The sequence below is a fragment of the Nicotiana tabacum genome, chromosome 10 (genome assembly GCF_000715075.1).
Source record: "Nicotiana tabacum cultivar K326 chromosome 10, ASM71507v2, whole genome shotgun sequence".
Classification (NCBI taxonomy): Eukaryota; Viridiplantae; Streptophyta; class Magnoliopsida; order Solanales; family Solanaceae; genus Nicotiana; species Nicotiana tabacum.
The window spans coordinates 163,921,611-163,939,089 of NC_134089.1; positions in this window are offsets into that span (position 1 = coordinate 163,921,611).

The window sequence follows — 17,479 nt, forward strand, 5'->3', positions numbered from 1 at the left end:
CTCTGGTTAACCAAGAAAAGAGTGTATTTCCAATCATCAAACTCAACATCTTAGCCACTGACTTCTGCATCAACAATACTAGGACCTTCACAAGTCTCCATCACATTGTTCTTAACAGATTGCCTTTGGGTTCCCTTTGCCTGCTCGTTCTTAGGATCAACCTCTAATAGCGTTGAAAGCTTTGTAGCACGTGGACCTCCTAGGATCCCAGAAGAATTCTCACATTCCTTTTCAAAATAAATCATACCCACCATATGCGTCTCATTATGCACAGGTGACGGACTTTGGGTAGTGTCTGTTGCATCTGGATTTTGCACGACAATGTCGCCTGCATCAATAAGCTTCTGAATCGCTTTATTCTGATTCCAACACTTCTCTATGTCATGCCCTGGGGCATCTGAGCAATATGCGCACCTTTGAGAAAAATCAAACTTCTTTGGAAGAGGGTTTGCCATTTTTATCTGGATCGGCTTCAACATGTCCAATTTCCTTAGACTCTCGAACAGACGTGCATATGACTCTCCCAATGGAGTGAAGGTTTTCTTCTTCTGCAACCTCTCATTCTTAAATGCTTGATTGGGCCGGAAACCTGATCCAGGAGGGTTTTGGTAGGCTCGTGGGGTGGAAAGGCATTTTGTGGAGCTGGGTACTGGAAAAGTGATGTACGATTTTGGGAGTTCTATGGAGAGAAGTAGCATTGGGGATGGTCATTTGGTGCACAAGGATATCCATGGGGACGATGTCGAGGCTGGAAGTGTTGAGTAGGAAGGCCTATCGGATCATCTTTTCTGTTTCTCTTTCTTCCACCCAAGCTTACTGGGACGTTCTGAATGTCTTTCGAACAACTCATGATTTTGTCTGACTTGATTCTCTCTTCTACTAGCTCCCCTATTTTTAACACATCATTAAAAGGCTTTCCCAAGGCTGGGATTAAATGACTGAAGTAGGTGGGCCCCTGGGCTTGTAGGAAAAGCTCAACTATTTCTTCTTCACCAATCGGGGTATTGACTTGAGTAGCTTGCTCCCTCTATCTGAGCCCAAACTCCCTAAAGCTTTCATCTGGCTTCTTTTCTATTTTAGATAAGGAGGAGCGGTCTGGGGTAACACCTGATCTGTATTCAAAGCATCGAACAAAATCTTGAGCCATGTCACCCAATATAGGTCACTTACCAACATCTTGACGATTATGCCATTCCAAAGCTGCCCCAGTCAGGCTCTCACTGAAATACGCCATCAACAAATCATCTTTCTCGCCAACACTTCTCATTTCACTGCAATAATCCCTCAAATGGGCTACCGGATCCCCACACCCATCATACAAGTTAAACCTTGGCATTTTAAACCTCGCAGGCAGACGAACGTCGGGGGACATAGACAATTCTTAGTAAGACATGCTACCCTGGTCTCCCATTCCTTGCTTGTTCTTTAAGGACTGTTCTATGCCTTTCAGCCTCCTGGGTATCCCATCTCACCCTTCTCATCCTGTAAACTTTTCATTTTCAATATGAGGCTCATCCCACGGGCCCTGCTTGTATGAGTTGGGGACCTTGTGGGCAACCTCTGAGAGGTAATGTTGGGCATCACGAGCTTTGAGTGGGTATTCATCGTTCGGGATAATGGATATGACAGGAGGGCAATTTTGGGGAGAGGTAATTGGAGGATGAGTGATGGAGATACTAGACGGTTGGGAAAGCTGTGATAAATGGGTGGATTTGGAGAGTATAGGGAATCAGCTGGCACTATGGCCGGAGTTTGGGTAAGGGTAGCATCTAACAAGGTAGGTGGTGGCGGGGGTGGTGCCTTCCCAGTCATCCAGACCTGATACATGTCCGTCATGTGTTGTCTCAGCCAAACCAGTGTCCCATTCAACCAACTGCTTTCGGGCGCCGGTATCAACCAACCCAATTTTGTTGTTGTCCGCCATTGCCTTTTGAATTTATGTTGCGGAGAGGAGCTGCTACTTCGGGAACCACAAACCAATCACCTTTCTGTGCTGAATTGTCAACAACAAACTTGTTAGTGATTAGAGCTTAAAAGATAGGCAACCACATATTTGGGGAATGGATGCACCTAAGCAGTTAACCGTTTCTATTATGCATTTGATCGGTTGCTTGCGTCATCCCGGCTTTTCCTTATTTCCATTTGCAACTTCTTCTCCTTTATTTTCACTCATGCCTTTCTATGATTGATTTCTCTTTGTTTTTATCCTCTCATTTCTCTCTCTTGTTTTGCCATTGTTTCCTCCCCATGGTTTCTTATTTTCCTCTCTTTTCTTTTCTTGTTTTTGTTTTTTTTCTTTGTCTTTCCTCTCTTTTTCTCTTCTTTTCTCTCTTTTTTTTTCTTTCGGTTATGGCCGAATACTATAGAGATTGCCTACGTATCATGACCCCACATGAATCAGACCGAGCGTAGTTCTGGGAGATAAGTGTAAAAATAAAATATTTTGGGATTTTTAAATTTTCATAAAAAGAAAATGCTTTGATTACAATGACTCAAAAACTAACAGACTCAAAAAGACACTAACAAACTTTGATGAAAAGATGAAAATACAGGCCCAAAAACAAAAAGATGAAAACACAGACTCGAAAATGGACTAATAGACTCCAATGAAAATTATGAATACATCAACGCCTCAACTGCTCCTAGGGCCCGCGGGACATCATTCGGTCACGCCACAGACGCGCTAAATCCCTTTGGAGGTGGTAGAGATCTTCCATTATCTGGCGGACAAAGGTCATCACAGTGGCAAAGAACATGGATCTAGTCATATCCTCACAACTACTGCACTTCATCGCGATGTAGTCGGCGATCCTTTTGACTCTCTCTCTTATGATACCCTTTTCTTGCAACAACTGCCCAATCTGCTGGGGCCTGGCTTCCAAAGTTTGTTTGGCTACATGATTCTATTCTTGGAGTTGTTGCAGGTCTCTTTCTAACTGTGGCATTGCTGTATAACAGTGTTCTCTTTCAACCTTAAAGTCTTTCGCCTGCTTGATCATTTTGTTCTCAACGGTGATGACCCATTTTTTCAACTCTGCAACCTCATTGTCGTATTTCTTATTTAACTGTTTAACCAGACGCGCTCGTTCTTCTGCATTCTTAGCAAATTTTGTTCGAGCCCTGGCTAGTTCACTATCTGCTTTATTCAAATCAAAACCATACTCATCCACCTTCTGCCTAAGGTTCTTTATAAGCTTTTCATCCTTTGCACTTCTGGTGGGATTTTCAGCTGCTGTTTTCATTTCTCGAATTTGGGCTCGAAGGGCCTCATTTTCTTTGGCTAGCTTTTTCTTTTCACCCTCATCCGTCGCGGCTTGCAAACCATTCTCGAATTGGAGATACCTGACTTGCTTTTCCAGCTTTCCTATTGTGGCCCTGTACTCATTCTCCTTGGCAAACCAAGCCCACTGTTCTTGTGATGCCTCGACAAATTCCTGAAGATGGGGTCTTTTGCCCGGCCTCCCAAACTCAATCTCCCTTTTATACCAAGCAAGGTACCCTGGTGAAACTTCACCTTTGGATCGATCACGTACATAGGTATTTGCCGTCAAGTATTGACACTCGCTACAAATCTAGCGGACTACTACTTCATGAAACTGACCATCAGGACCAATCTCGTCTACTTAAGCACTAAGATCTTCATCTTTTGGAACTATTTGGCATCTCCCCAGCTGTCTCAAAACCCCGTATGGGGCATAAGGCTGGATACTCCTGAGACCCATCAAAAGGAAATAAGGCCCGGTAGCTGGCATGTATATGATCTCATCTACAGGAATCCATCCAAACATCCACTCTATTTGGTTTGCAGTGATGGAAAGGAAGAGTGATACCCATTCTATGACCCCTTCGGGCAAGCTGATCCCATCAACCCTTGTATAAAATTCCTCTATGCAGGTTTTCTCTATCGACCCATAACTCATGAATTGAGGACGATGGCATAGATGTTCGATCATCTACATCTGCAGCAACAAGTTGCATCCCTCAAAAAAGTCTCCTCCGGCTTTGCAGGTTGTGAGAGCGCGGAAGATTTCAGCTACTATCATGGGTGCGACAGTGCTTTTGGCTTGAGTAAGCAAAGTGCTGACGACCCCAACTATCCATAAATCGATATTTCCATCTTTCCTAGGAAATACCAGAAGTCCCAAGAAGACCATCATAAAAGCAAAATACTTGTGTCCTTCCCATTTGAGACTGTTCCCTTTGCTACAAATTTTATTTTCTAGATTGTTAAATCCTCCTATGTGACCGTATCTCTGGTATATAAACTGCGGAGTGGAGAATCCCAATCTGGGTTGTAGACCCCCCTGCTTATCTTCAAGGAATCTAGGAATCTGTGCACATCGACGACTCTTGGAGCAACTAGATACTTGTGTCTTAGAGGAACCTCGGCGTTCCCAATATATCCGGCTATTTCTTCCAAAGTTGGGGTGAGTTCAAAATCTGAGAAATGAAAAACGTTGTGGGCCAGGTCCCAGAATGTAACCAACGCCTTTATGATGTCTCCTCTAGGCCTAATCTTCAATAACCCGGTGAGACCTCCCAAGTATTAATTGACCATATCTTGCCCTGATTTACCCAGATCATCCCACCACATATGCAGCTCCAAAGGGATTTTGTTCATGACTGTTATTGGCCAATTTTGACTCGTGCTCATTCTGCACATTTATTAAGGTGATTAAGCAACATCATGACTCATTTGACTCAAGAAAAGTTAATTTTTTTTTTCAAATTGACATTTCAAAAATAAAACCCGGCTTTGCAAATACGGCCTTTCAGCACTTTCGGGGAGAAGATTTTAAGGCTGTGCTTGCTAACCGGCCAAAAATTTGAAAAAGAGACCAAAGGTGGTTGTTCTTGCAAAAACAGCCTTCAGACATCCTTTAGGGACATTTGGCTAATTTTGACGAGAATGACATCGTCTTACTTATTCACCACAAAGACAATAAAATTTTGGTTCTTTTTGGGCTATTTTGCAAAAAGGGAAGTAGGACCCGACGGGGGTTGCCTACGTATCCCACATCCGGTGAGAATCAAACTGGCGTAGTTCGGGCAATTTTGACAAAACAAAAACCAACTTTTTTTCTTTTTTTTTTCAAAACGAAATAAATTTTTTTTCAAAATTTCGGTAGAGTTTCAGTATATTTTGGACATCGGTTTTTCAAAATAGGAAATTATCTCTCTAGCTTTCTCATTGACTTTCCCTAAGTTTTCCCCTACAAGCCGGTCAAGATGCAAATCCGAAGCAACTGAATGCACAAGTAGCAAGTAAGATGCATCAGGATGGTCTTTTCATTTCGGGTACACCTGTACTAGACAGACCCAACCCCTGTGTTGAGTCTCCAAAGTCAAATGCACATGATGCAAACAAACGTTCCTACTAGGGATCCGACATGAGGCTGAGTTATTCTAATTCAAAACCTGGTATGTGTTCTAGACTATGTACCCGAGTGGATAACTCGAGCCGAGGAGGGGGCTACGTACCGGGAACCAAAAGGCCATCCGGCTTAGTAACTTGTCCGAGCCTCTTTCTTATTTCAAGGTATGCCACTAACAGAATAGGGAGTCTCGACCAGCGAGCACATCCCCGAAGACGAGAAGAGAAGGGTTCCGTAGTAGTTTATACACAATTCAGATAATATCAAAGTGGTAAAAGTAACATTTAGCACATTAGGCCCAAACATGCAATAAAATCAGATAACAGATAAAACTAAATATAACAATTTATCTTAGCTCGAATTCTGAACCCTGAACCAGAGATTCTGGGTTCGATCCCCAGCTGAGTCGTCAGAGCTGTCATACCTCCTTTTTACTACACCCGGAAGGGCATAAGGGAATTTTTCCAATTAAAGGACAATCGAAATGGGATTATTTAATAAAAGATTTAAAGTCGCCACTTAGGAGATTTATGGTGTCCCAAGTCACCGGTTTAAAATCCCGAATCGAGGAAAGATTGACTCTGTGTTACAGTCCGTGAACACAGAAATCCGGGTAAGGAATTCTGTTAACCTAGGAGAAGGTATTAGGCATTCCCGAGTTCCGTGGTTCTAGAAGGGTCGCTCAACTGTTATTATTGGTCTATTATCTGATTTTAAACATGTTTGATCCTATGTGCAATTTTAACTTTTAAACCGCTTTTATTTAATTAGTTAAAGGAAGATTGCAACGTCATTTAAAATATGTTTCGAACCACGTCACATAAATGCACCTGCAGTCCGCAACACATTTTATCTAACGTTGAGATTTGGATTTGGGTCTTATAAATGCGCACCCGCATTTAGGAAGGTAAATTATTAAAATAGCACGTCTAAAGTGACTACACGTTTGCAACTTTGCGAGGGCCGTGTAATTTCAACTAGACAGCAAGCCTCGAATTCTAAGGATCAAAACAAGATTAATTAAATGAGTGCCATGCAATTATCATTTTTGTTTGGCATGGCGTACCTCAATTCTAATTTTAAAGGGTATTCAAACTAGATTTAGGAGGGCATAAACTATTTACGTTACTTAAATGGCACACCTCCACTCAATCAAATGGATTATTTTAAAGCTATCAACTACCCTCTGAACATTGTAGTCCTGGTATTTCCATTTTGAATGGCATCGACATAGTTCGAGATTTTAGGCATAGAGTTGATTCTAAACAACAACTTATTATTAATTAGTAACTTGATGGTCTAAGTGACTTAATTAGGCAAGAAGCAATTAGATGATCAAGAGAAAAGGGCCTTGGCAAGATTCAAATTTCAATGGGCCATTCATGCAAGTCTAGCTCAATTTGACCCTTTAACATATATCCAGAAATAACAAAAAATCCAAAGTTTAATCTACTACAGAAAGGATCACTATAGGCATTTTATGACCTTTAAAACCAGATCCAAATGGTATGATCCATAGCCCGAAAACATGCCTTTAGCCTTAATGCTAATACTCCAAAAAAAATAGAAACTCACTTGCACACTTTGAATCAATATGATGCCTTCTAACAAACCAAATCTTCAAGAGTAGAACCCGACATTATCGAGCTTGAACAAATTTCAAGGAAAAAATACTGCTCTTATTCAACTTGATTTTACCTACATCTTGGTCATGTGTTACTGAATTTAAAAAAAAGAAAAATCGAACCAATCAAACATTTGCACTCTTACTTCATGAAGGCCAAAGTCAAGTAAGGAAACAAAAGAAAATAACTACTAGATCTACATGACATCGACAAATAACTAGACATCAATTACAATTTTTGAAAGAAAGCTCAGAAGAACTAAAACTGGACATCAGGTACAATTTCATAGCAAAATAGATAGGAGATAGCTCGCAGAGCACATGCTTAGCTGCACAGAGCTCAAATTTAAGAGAAATGAGGCCAAATAGGGGCTGGAATCAACAAGCTAAAAGCCTAGAGCAAAAGTTAATTACAAAGAAACACTGAACTAAGCTATAAAGCACCATAAAACAAAGTAGTAAGGCTGAACTCATAACAGAAAGCTGAAAACCTGTTTTGAAACTTTAGAATTTCCATCTTTATTCCTCAAATCAATCTTCACATGAGGTAGAATGTAGAAGTGTATCTAGAAATCGAAAAAGAAACAAGGAAATATTGAGTCAATGGCAAACAACAGTGGAGCAGTAACACGAATCAGGTTCAGATTAAATAAAACAGCAAAAACGGCTGATGAACACCAATGGAACAGCAACCACCCAGCAGAATTCAAACCAAAAACTTTCTAAAATCTGAATTCAAACCATTTCAATCTCAGAGAATCAGAAAATGTTTCAGTAATTGAAAAACTTTAGAGATCAAAACAGGGAACTCAATGGAACAATGTTTTCTTTAGATTTTCAGCCGTCTCTGATTTTTCTATATTTTCTATCTATTCAACCCTGCCTTCAAAGTCAAGGAAATGTGCCTTTATAGGCAAGGAAATAGGGCAACAATAGAGGGATCAAATGTGCATTTTAGCCCTTTTTGAATTTTGATTTTTGCTACTTACATCCTTGCATTTTTGACTTATTTGCCAAGTAAGGCTATTTTTGGCTTCTAGAAAGCTTCCTAGGCAGTTATACTCATATTCCTTAGACTAAATTAAACAAATTACCCTCTCACACCCTTGTATATTACTGTTAAAGCCAAACAGAACCTGGGTCCAATTTGACCCAAGTTAATGGGTCCAGATAAACCCAATTCAGTTCATTTCCGGGCTATTCAATCTTTATAAACCCAAACAATTTTGACATGGTTTACCAGTTTTAAAAATTAACCTAAAATTTCCCAAAAGAGAAATCACGGCAGCCTTAATACAAACCAAGAAAACGAAACTATACTAATTAATAACAACAAGATAACAATATTGATAAACAACATCATGCATGGACAATTGATCCTAAGTTTGTTTGACATAATTAAACAAAATTACTAACAAGTTCATGCTACCTAATTTCACTAACTGGTCGAATGAAACAAAAACAAGAAGAATAAGAAAGAGAATAAAGGAGACGAGGAAAAGAAAAAAAAAATAAAGAAACGAGATGAAAAAGATAGAAATACCCAATATAGATAAGCGGATGGTTGGCTTGAACAGACCTCCTGTACCCTCTGATTTTGACCAGAATGGGTTTTAATCACGTGTTCTCAAATGAAAACACATGCATAAAACCCCTCCCGACTACAAATCTTCAACCCGACCACAGATTTACGTTTCGGAGACTTAGGGTTTGAGTCTTTGATCTAAAATTTGAGAAACTCCAGGGGGATTTGAAGCAAACGGGGTGGGGATTCGAGATGAAGAGAGGGAGGTGGTTGTTTGGTGTGATTTTGAGGGTGAAAGGAGGTGGCGCCGCCGGGTTTCTAGGTGGTGGGAATGGTGGCGGCTAGGGTTTTGCAGGGGTGTTCTCTGAAGGATGTGAGAGAGATGAGAGATGAGGGGGGGGGGGTAACATTTCGGACAAATTTATATTGACCCACCCCCACTTCCCCACCATCAGATCCAAGAAACCTCGACGGCTGAGATTAATTTTGAATTGAACGGGGTCGTTTGGTCTTAAAGGGAGACGGATCAGGGAAACTAGGCTGGGTTTGGGATTTTTGGGGCGGGTTTTGGAGGAAATAATGTTGGGCCTGGGTAAAAACAAGGCAGCCCAAATTCTGATCCTTCTATTCTTTTATATTCCTATTTCAAATCAAATTTTCCAATAATTCTTTTCCTTCTTTTGTTTTTTCACAATTAAATAAAAACCTAAGTTAATTCCTAGATCCTAATTAACCTAAAAACACTGATTAAACCCAAATGATATTTATCATAATTAATAAATTAAAGAACAACTACTCAAAATCAAAGTTAAAATTAAAAATGCAAATTAAACTATTTGCTAATTAATCCTAAAACGTAGAATTAAATCCTAAATGCAAATGCCATGTATTTTTGTATTTTTCATTAATTAAATAACATAAACATGCACAGACAATATGCAAACAATAACAAAAAATCCATAAAATTTGCAAACAATGAAAAAGAAAAAAATATTTTGTTTTGAATTTATGAGAGTAATTCACATAGGGCAAAAATCACGTGCTCACAGGTACTCATCAATTGAGTTCCCCACCACGGAGAAGTCATCCATGAACACCTCCATTATGTCCTCTACCATGTCAGTGAATATGGCCATCATGCACCTTTGGAATGTGGCGGGTGCATTGCATAGCCCAAAGGGCATCCTCTTAAAGGCATAAATGCCATACGGGCACGTGAAGGAAGTCTTCTCCCTATCCTCTGGTGCAATGGAGATCTGATTGTACCCTGAGTACTCATCCAGGAAACAGAAATGCGACCACCCTGCCAATCTGTCTAACATCTGATCAATGAAGGGAAGTGGGAAGTGGTCTTTTTGGGTGGCTAGATTTAACTTTCTGTGAACCATGCAAATTCTCTAGAAAGTTACGGTTCTCGTAGAGAGCAGTTCATTGTTATTATTTTTAACTATCGTCATGCCACCCTTTTTAGGTACACATTGAACCGGGCTAACCCAACTGCTGTCATATATTGGAAAAATGATTCCCGCATCTAACCACTTTATCACTTCTTTCTTCACTACTTCTTTCATGTTGGGGTTCAACCTTCTTTGGTGTTCCCTGGAAGGTTTGTGTCCCTCTTCCAGGAGAATTTTGTGCATATAGTAGGCTGGGCTGATCCCCTTTATGTCTACCATGGTCCACCCAATGGCAGTCTTACACTCCTTGAGTACCTGCAAGAGTTGTTGTGCCTGCACATCTAACAAACTAGATGAGATAATAACAGGTAACGTGGATTCAGGTCCAAGGAACTCGTACTTGAGATGGGCGGGCAGTGGCTTCAACTCCAGCTTTGGTGGTTCTTCAATGGATGGCTTGGCTGGAGGAGTTTCTCTATTTTCCAAGTGCAAGGGCTCAAATTCAAGAGTTTTATCCCAGAACCCTCAACCCTCTAATGCCATCACCCATTCTGCTAGTTCTTCACCATTTACCTCATCTAAATTCATCAGACATGCAGCAAGAGGGTCCTAAATAGTCAGCATCTCATCATCAGTCTCTACGATTATATCCATGGCATCAATAAGAGAGCAATTGGCGAATTCACTTGGTTGTCTCATAGATTTCTGCACATTGAATGTTATCTCTTCGTCGTTCAATCTCATCTTGAGCTCCCCAGTCTCACAATCAATGAGAGCTCTCCTAGTGGCCAAGAACGACCTTCCCAAAATTATAGGAATCTCTTCATCTACCTTGCAGTCTAAGATCACAAAATCTGCAGGGAACACAAATTTCCCTACCTGAATCAACACATCATCCAAGATACCTGAGGGTTGCTTTATAGTCCTGTCAGCTAGCTGCAACAACATAGAGGTGGGTCTAGCTCTTCCAATGCCCAACCTCTTATAAATCGCTAGGGGCATAAGATTAATGCTGGCCCCTAGATCACTCAGTGCCTTAGCAAAAGCAAAATTACCAATATTGCATGGAATTGTAAAGCTCCCTGGGTCAGACAGCTTTTCCGCAATTGGTCTAGTCACCACTACACTACAGGTCTGAGTAAGAGTAACTGTGGCCAAGTCTTGGAAATCAAATTTTCGGGACATTAAGTCCTTCATCATTTTTGCATACCCAGGCATCTCTTTCAAAGCATCAATCAATGGAATATCTACATGGATTTGTTTCAGCATCTCTAAGAACTTCTTGTATTGCTCCTTCTTTTGGTACTTAGCCAGCCTCTGAGGGAAGGATGCAGGAGGTCTCTTCTTCCCAATCATTTGAGATTGATCTTTATCAGCTGCCACCTCAACTACTGGTTCCTGGGCTATCTTAGCTTCTTTCTCGGTCTCAATCTGAATGTTATTTTCTTCCTAGGTAGGTTAGACTGTCACCTCTGTCAGTTTCGTTGACTCATCCAACTCAATGGGCATTGGTATGAGTGTCTCCGCTTGTCTAGTTTCTCAATCCCTCTCTTGCTCTACATCCAAATCTCTTCCATTATGTAGACCTACCGCCATCAGCTACTTCGGGCCTTGATATTTTGGATTTATTTTGGTGTCTGTAGGTAGTGTCCCATGAGGACGATTGTTTAGAGACATCGAAATTTGGCCCATCTGCATTTCAATATTCTTGATCACTAAATCATGTGTATCTACTCTCTCACTAATCTTTGCATTAGAAACAATAACCTGCTGCATCATTGCTTCAAGTCTAGCAAACCCATCTTCCTACCTTCCACCATGCTGCTGCTAATGAGGATGGTGATATCCCTGCTGCTGATTCTGATTATTATATCCCCGTAGCCTTGGGTAAGGTGCCATATTATTAGAGGGTCTCATACCTCCCATGTTCCCATTGTTGAATTATGGCTGGGCTGGCCTGTACTGCTGATTCTGTTGGCCCCAATTCTGACCACCCAGTCTCTGGCCTCCATAATTCGACACATAGTTCATGTCTTCAGGGTAGTGATGATGATCATGTTCTACATTCCATTGGTTACCAATTGGATGACTAATGCACGATGTGCACAAGCCCCAATTGGTAGTATCTACAATATGTACCTGCTACTTCTGCCTTAACTCTTCTACCTTTTTGGTGAGTATGATCATCTGTGTTAATAAGGTGGCCATATTTTCAGCCATAGAGTTGGATGGATCTAAGGGCATTGAGTGCACCACTGGAGTGATAGGTGCATTCCTGGTTATCCATCTTGAATTTTGTGCCATCTTGTCAAGAAGACCCTGGCATTCTCTTTATGTTTTGCTCAAAAATGTTCAGCCAGCTGAAGCATCAACAATGTTCTTCACGCTATCTGACAATCCCATATAAAACCTCTGCCCCAACATCAGATCTGGAATACCATGGTGGGGACATATAACCAGCACCCCTTGAATCGTTCCCATGTTTCATGCAGTGTCTGCATTGGTCTATGTTTAAAACTCAAAATTTTATCAATTTGTTGAGCGGTTTTGTTGGGTGGGTGGAACTTGTTCACGAATTGCTTGACTAACTCCTCCCAAGTTGTTATGGAATTTATAGGGAGTGAGTTTAGCCAGGTCTGGGCAGCTCCTGTCACTAAGAATGGAAACAATAACAGCTTGACTGCTTCCGGAGTTACGTTGGGTTGCCTTTGGGTTTTGCAGATTGACAGGAAATTCTTCAAGTGTTGTTGAGGATCTTCGACTTGTGATCCCAAAAATAGTCCCTTGTTCTGCAACAAGTGCAGCATGTTATTCGTGATTTGGAATGATTCAGCCTGTATCTGCGGGACTAAAATCGAGGTGGCCAGATTTTCAGCTGTGGGTTGTGCCCAGTCATAGAGAGTTGCCTCTGGCACAAGAGGTGCCACTAGCGCTATTGGTACAGCTGGGTTCTCTTCGTGATCTCCTATTTTTGTCTCGAAGTGTTCAGTTGTTTGTTTTTCCGGTTGGCCTGGTTCAAGGCCTTGAAAACTTTCTCGGGATCTGATAATGCTTCAAATACTTCACCAGTTCTCGATGAGTTTCTAGGCATGCACCTGTGCAACCAAGTCAACAAACGTTAAAATTTCAATGCAAAGATTGGGTATAGAGAAAATTTATTACACTAAGAATTTTTTTGTACTTCTTTTAATTGTAATTGATAACACCGTTAAATTCCCCAGCAACGACGCCAAAATTTGATCACACCCAACTATGCCTTATATAAAGGACACGCAGATGTTGCACATATAATCTGAGTATTTAGCCCAGTGTCGAACCCACAAGGAATTAACCTATCAATTACTTCTCGTTAGACTTACTAAATTCCACGGAATCAACTTCTCAAATGTTGTAAATAACAATTGAGTGTATTTCTACTAACTACGAATGAATGTAAATAAGCACCTGAAAAATAACTATAATTGAGTTGTAAACTATTAAGAGAAGGTTCTAAGGCTATGATTTCCCCTATTGATGCACTCCCTTCCGGTTATGCTTCACATAGATTCACCAAATCATCTCTATCAATCCTGAGCACTCTTACTACCACAAATCTCTCCTGAGTAATCACGATAATCTACTAGATGCACTCTCCCGAGTTACGCTAGCTGGTTTATTTATTACAGCTCACTTTAGATTACACCCAAGACTTCGTTATCCCTAATCCCGCCTTTAAACCCGCAATTATTGATCCTTCATATATTTTGGGAGTGGTGTTGTTCAACAATTACCTAAATATGCACTCTCTCCTAAGTTATGCATATTAAATAGGCACAGCTAATTGAGGATCCTGTCAATTAACTACAACAAGCATGTAGTTGAACAAATAGAGATTAAAATGGCAAACTATATTAACATAATCAAGAAGTTCATACTTCAATAGGTTCCATCAAACCTTAGACTGAATATTTAGCTATTCATACTAGTGTTCATCACAACAATAATCAAATTCATCACAAATCATAAAACAAAAGGAAGAAAGGAAGAACTTGATGTTGAATTCTCCTCCTTGCCTCTTGCCTCTCCTTTTCTTGCACTAAGCTATGAAAAGCTGCATAGCCCCTCCTTGGGCGAGCTTGACCTTCTATAGGTTAAGTCAATTTTCCCCCCAGACTTCCAAGTTTACCCCTGAAAATTAATATTCCGGAACTAGGCTAGCACGGCCGCGCTAGTGGGCGTGCTAATGGGCGCGCTAATGCCCTATCATTCTACCTCGACCATCTGGTCTAGCGCGGTTGTGCTAGTGGACGCGCTAATGGCCGCGCTAGTCCAGGCCTTCATTTTAACTATTCTTTTTCTCGCCTTCTTGCGTACTCAGCTCCTAGGGGTTTTTTTCTTGCTTCAATGTAGCTCCAATCATAGTTTTAAGGCCCCATACAAGCTCCTCACTCCTGCAATGTGTGACATTCACAACTAGATCCCATTTTTCATCATTTAACTATATTATAACATTAAAACATAATTAAGCTTGGGCATAAACAATCGCCAAATTACATAAATTTAGCCTATTATCAGGTTACCATGTGTTAATATATCTCCAAGTTCCTCGTCTTCTAGGCTATCAACATCTTCACGTCCTTAATTTCTTCGTTTCGATCTAATCCATTCTCTGAAATATACTAAAACTTCCAAAGCATTGCTTCCCAAAGAGTGACGGGTGTCTCCAAGTTGTTGTCTTGCTTGGCTAAATGCACTCTCTGATGCAACATTTGAAATTGGCACATTCAGCACTTCCCGAGCCATAGCGAAAAGAACAGGAAATTGCTTTCCATTCTCATGCCACCATCCCAACGGTGAAAATTCCTTTATGCGAGGCTCTTTTTGCTTCTGCAAGTAGAATTAAAGTTCATCAATATTCCTGTTACTGGTTTGAGTATTAGAAAATGTAGAAAAAATATTAAAACTATCAAGGCCTTCTTCATCATCCACAGTAGCAGAAGTGGTACAGTGCTTAGTGGGATTAACATTGCCTATATTAAGAGCATCATCATCAACTATATTTGCATAATAATTTATCATTGTTGTAAATATTCATTTAGCTTGTTCATACAAGTATATAAATCTGGGGTTTCAGTTGGTCCAATCTCCATATATGTATATAAAGCATTCATTAATTGAGATATGAGTGAAGAAATGAGGAAAAGGGGGGGGGATTTATAGTTTTTCAAATGGGGTTAATTTAAAAAAAATCAAAATTGGGCTATTTGTGCAATTCAACCGTTGGGCAACGGCCATTTTCTGAAATGGACCGTTGCCAACGGTCAGATTTGGGCCCATTTTTAAAAAAATATTAAAGTTTTTTTTTACCGTTAAATCGGTCTGGGCCGGTCCGAGTCGGGCCGGTTAACTGGTTTAACAACACTATTCATTGATCGGGTTATACCGAGCCGGGTAACCGGTATTTCAAATGTAAACGGTGCAACCCGCCAGTCGCTCTTAACCTAGCCCAACCCAGTCACCTTCTACCGGTCCAGGCCGGTTCCTATTTTAATCGGTCTGGGCCGGTCCGAAACTGGGCTGACCCGGCCCGTTTTCCGGGACTTTGAATTATGTGCATTAGACATTTTAAATACATCGGGAATTTTCATGTGTATCTCATTATCAAGTGAGCCATAAAGGTAGGCGGTAACCATATCCATTAAATGCATGTCAAGCTTTTTATGTACATCAAAACTAATTAGATAACGGAACGTTACAACATCCATAACGGGTGAATATGTCTCTTCATAATCGACACCAGGCCTTTGTAAAAATCCTTGCGCAACAAGGCATGCCTTATGTATTTGTACCTTATTTTTCTCATTCCTCTTGCGTACAAAGACCCATTTATAGCCAACAGGCTTAACACCATTAGGTGTTTGGACTACAGGCCCAAAAACTTCACGTTTTGCAAGTGAGTTCAACTCTGATTGGATTGCTTCTTGCCATTTTGGCCAATCAAGTCTTTGTCGACATTCTCCAACAGATTGAGGTTCAAGATCCTCACTTTCTTGCATAATGCTAGATGCAACATTATATGCAAAGACATAATCCACCATTATATCCACTCGATTCAAATTTGTCTCAATATCGATTGGATTTATTGATAGTTCCTTATTTTCTTGAGTCTCAGACTCAGTGATTTCCTCATGAATCTCAGGATTGGTTAAGTCGTGAATTTCTTCATGAGACTCTTTCGTAATGTCATCTTGATCATTTGTTTTTTTTTCCTAGGATTTCGATCCTTAGAACCTAATGGTCTGCCACGTTTTAGGCGTGCTTTTGACTTATTAGTTATGACACTACTAGATTGTCCAATAGGGACATCAATACAAATTGGAACATTCTTTGCAGGGATATGTGATTTTGTTATCCTTTTCAGATCTACAAATGAGTCTGGCATTTGATTTGCTATTCTCTGCAAGTGGATAATCTTTTGCACCTCCTTTTCACAAATAGAGGCACGTGGATCAAGATGAGATAATGATGGATTTTTCCACAAAATTTTCCGTTTGGTTTCACCAATTTCTCCCCCTAATTTTGGGAAAAGTGTCTCATCGAATCGACAGTCTATAAATCGCGCAGTAAATAAATCCCCCGTTAATGTTTCGAGGTAGCGAATAATGGAGGGCGATTCATACCCAAATATATTCCTAACCTTCTTTGGAACCCATTTTGGTGCGATATGGCGGTGCTACAGGCACATATACTGTGTATCCAAAAATTCTTAAATGGGATATATTAGGTTCATGACCCAAAATTAATTGCAACGGGGAATATTTATGATAATTTGTCGGTGTGAGCCGAACTAGCATTACTGCATGCAAAATGGCGTGACCCCAAATAGAAGTGGGCAACCTCGTTTTCATAAGTAACGGTCTTGCTATCAATTGTAGACGTATAATTCAAGACTCTGCAAGACCATTTTGAGTGTGAACATGAACTACAAGATGTTTCATTTTTATCCCAATTGATAAGCAATAATCATTAAATGCTTGGTATGAAAACTCAACAGTATTATCAAGTCTAATAGACTTAATTGGATTATCGGGAAATTGCGCCCGTAATCGAATTATTTGTGCCATTAATTTTGCAAACACGAGGTTACGAGATGACAATAGGAACACATGAGACCATCAAGAAGATGCATCTATTTAGACCATAAAATATCTAAACGACCCACTAGGTTAGTGAATAGGTCCACAAATGTCCCCTTATATACGTTCTAAAAATGCAAGGGACTCAATCCCAACCTTTGTTGGTGATGGTCTTATAATTAACTTGCCTTGATAACAAGAAGTGCAAGAAAATTCATTATTTAAAAGAATCTTTAAATTTTTTTAATGGATGTCCCATTTGAGTTTTCTATAATACGTCTCATCATAATTGATTCATGGTATCCCAATCGATCATGCCAAAGTACAAAAGTATTGAAATCAGTAACCTTTTGGTTTATAGTAGATGTGCCTCAATTGCACTAATTCTTGTCCAATTCAAGCCACAAGATAAAGATTGAAACTTCTCAATGACCCTCTTTTTG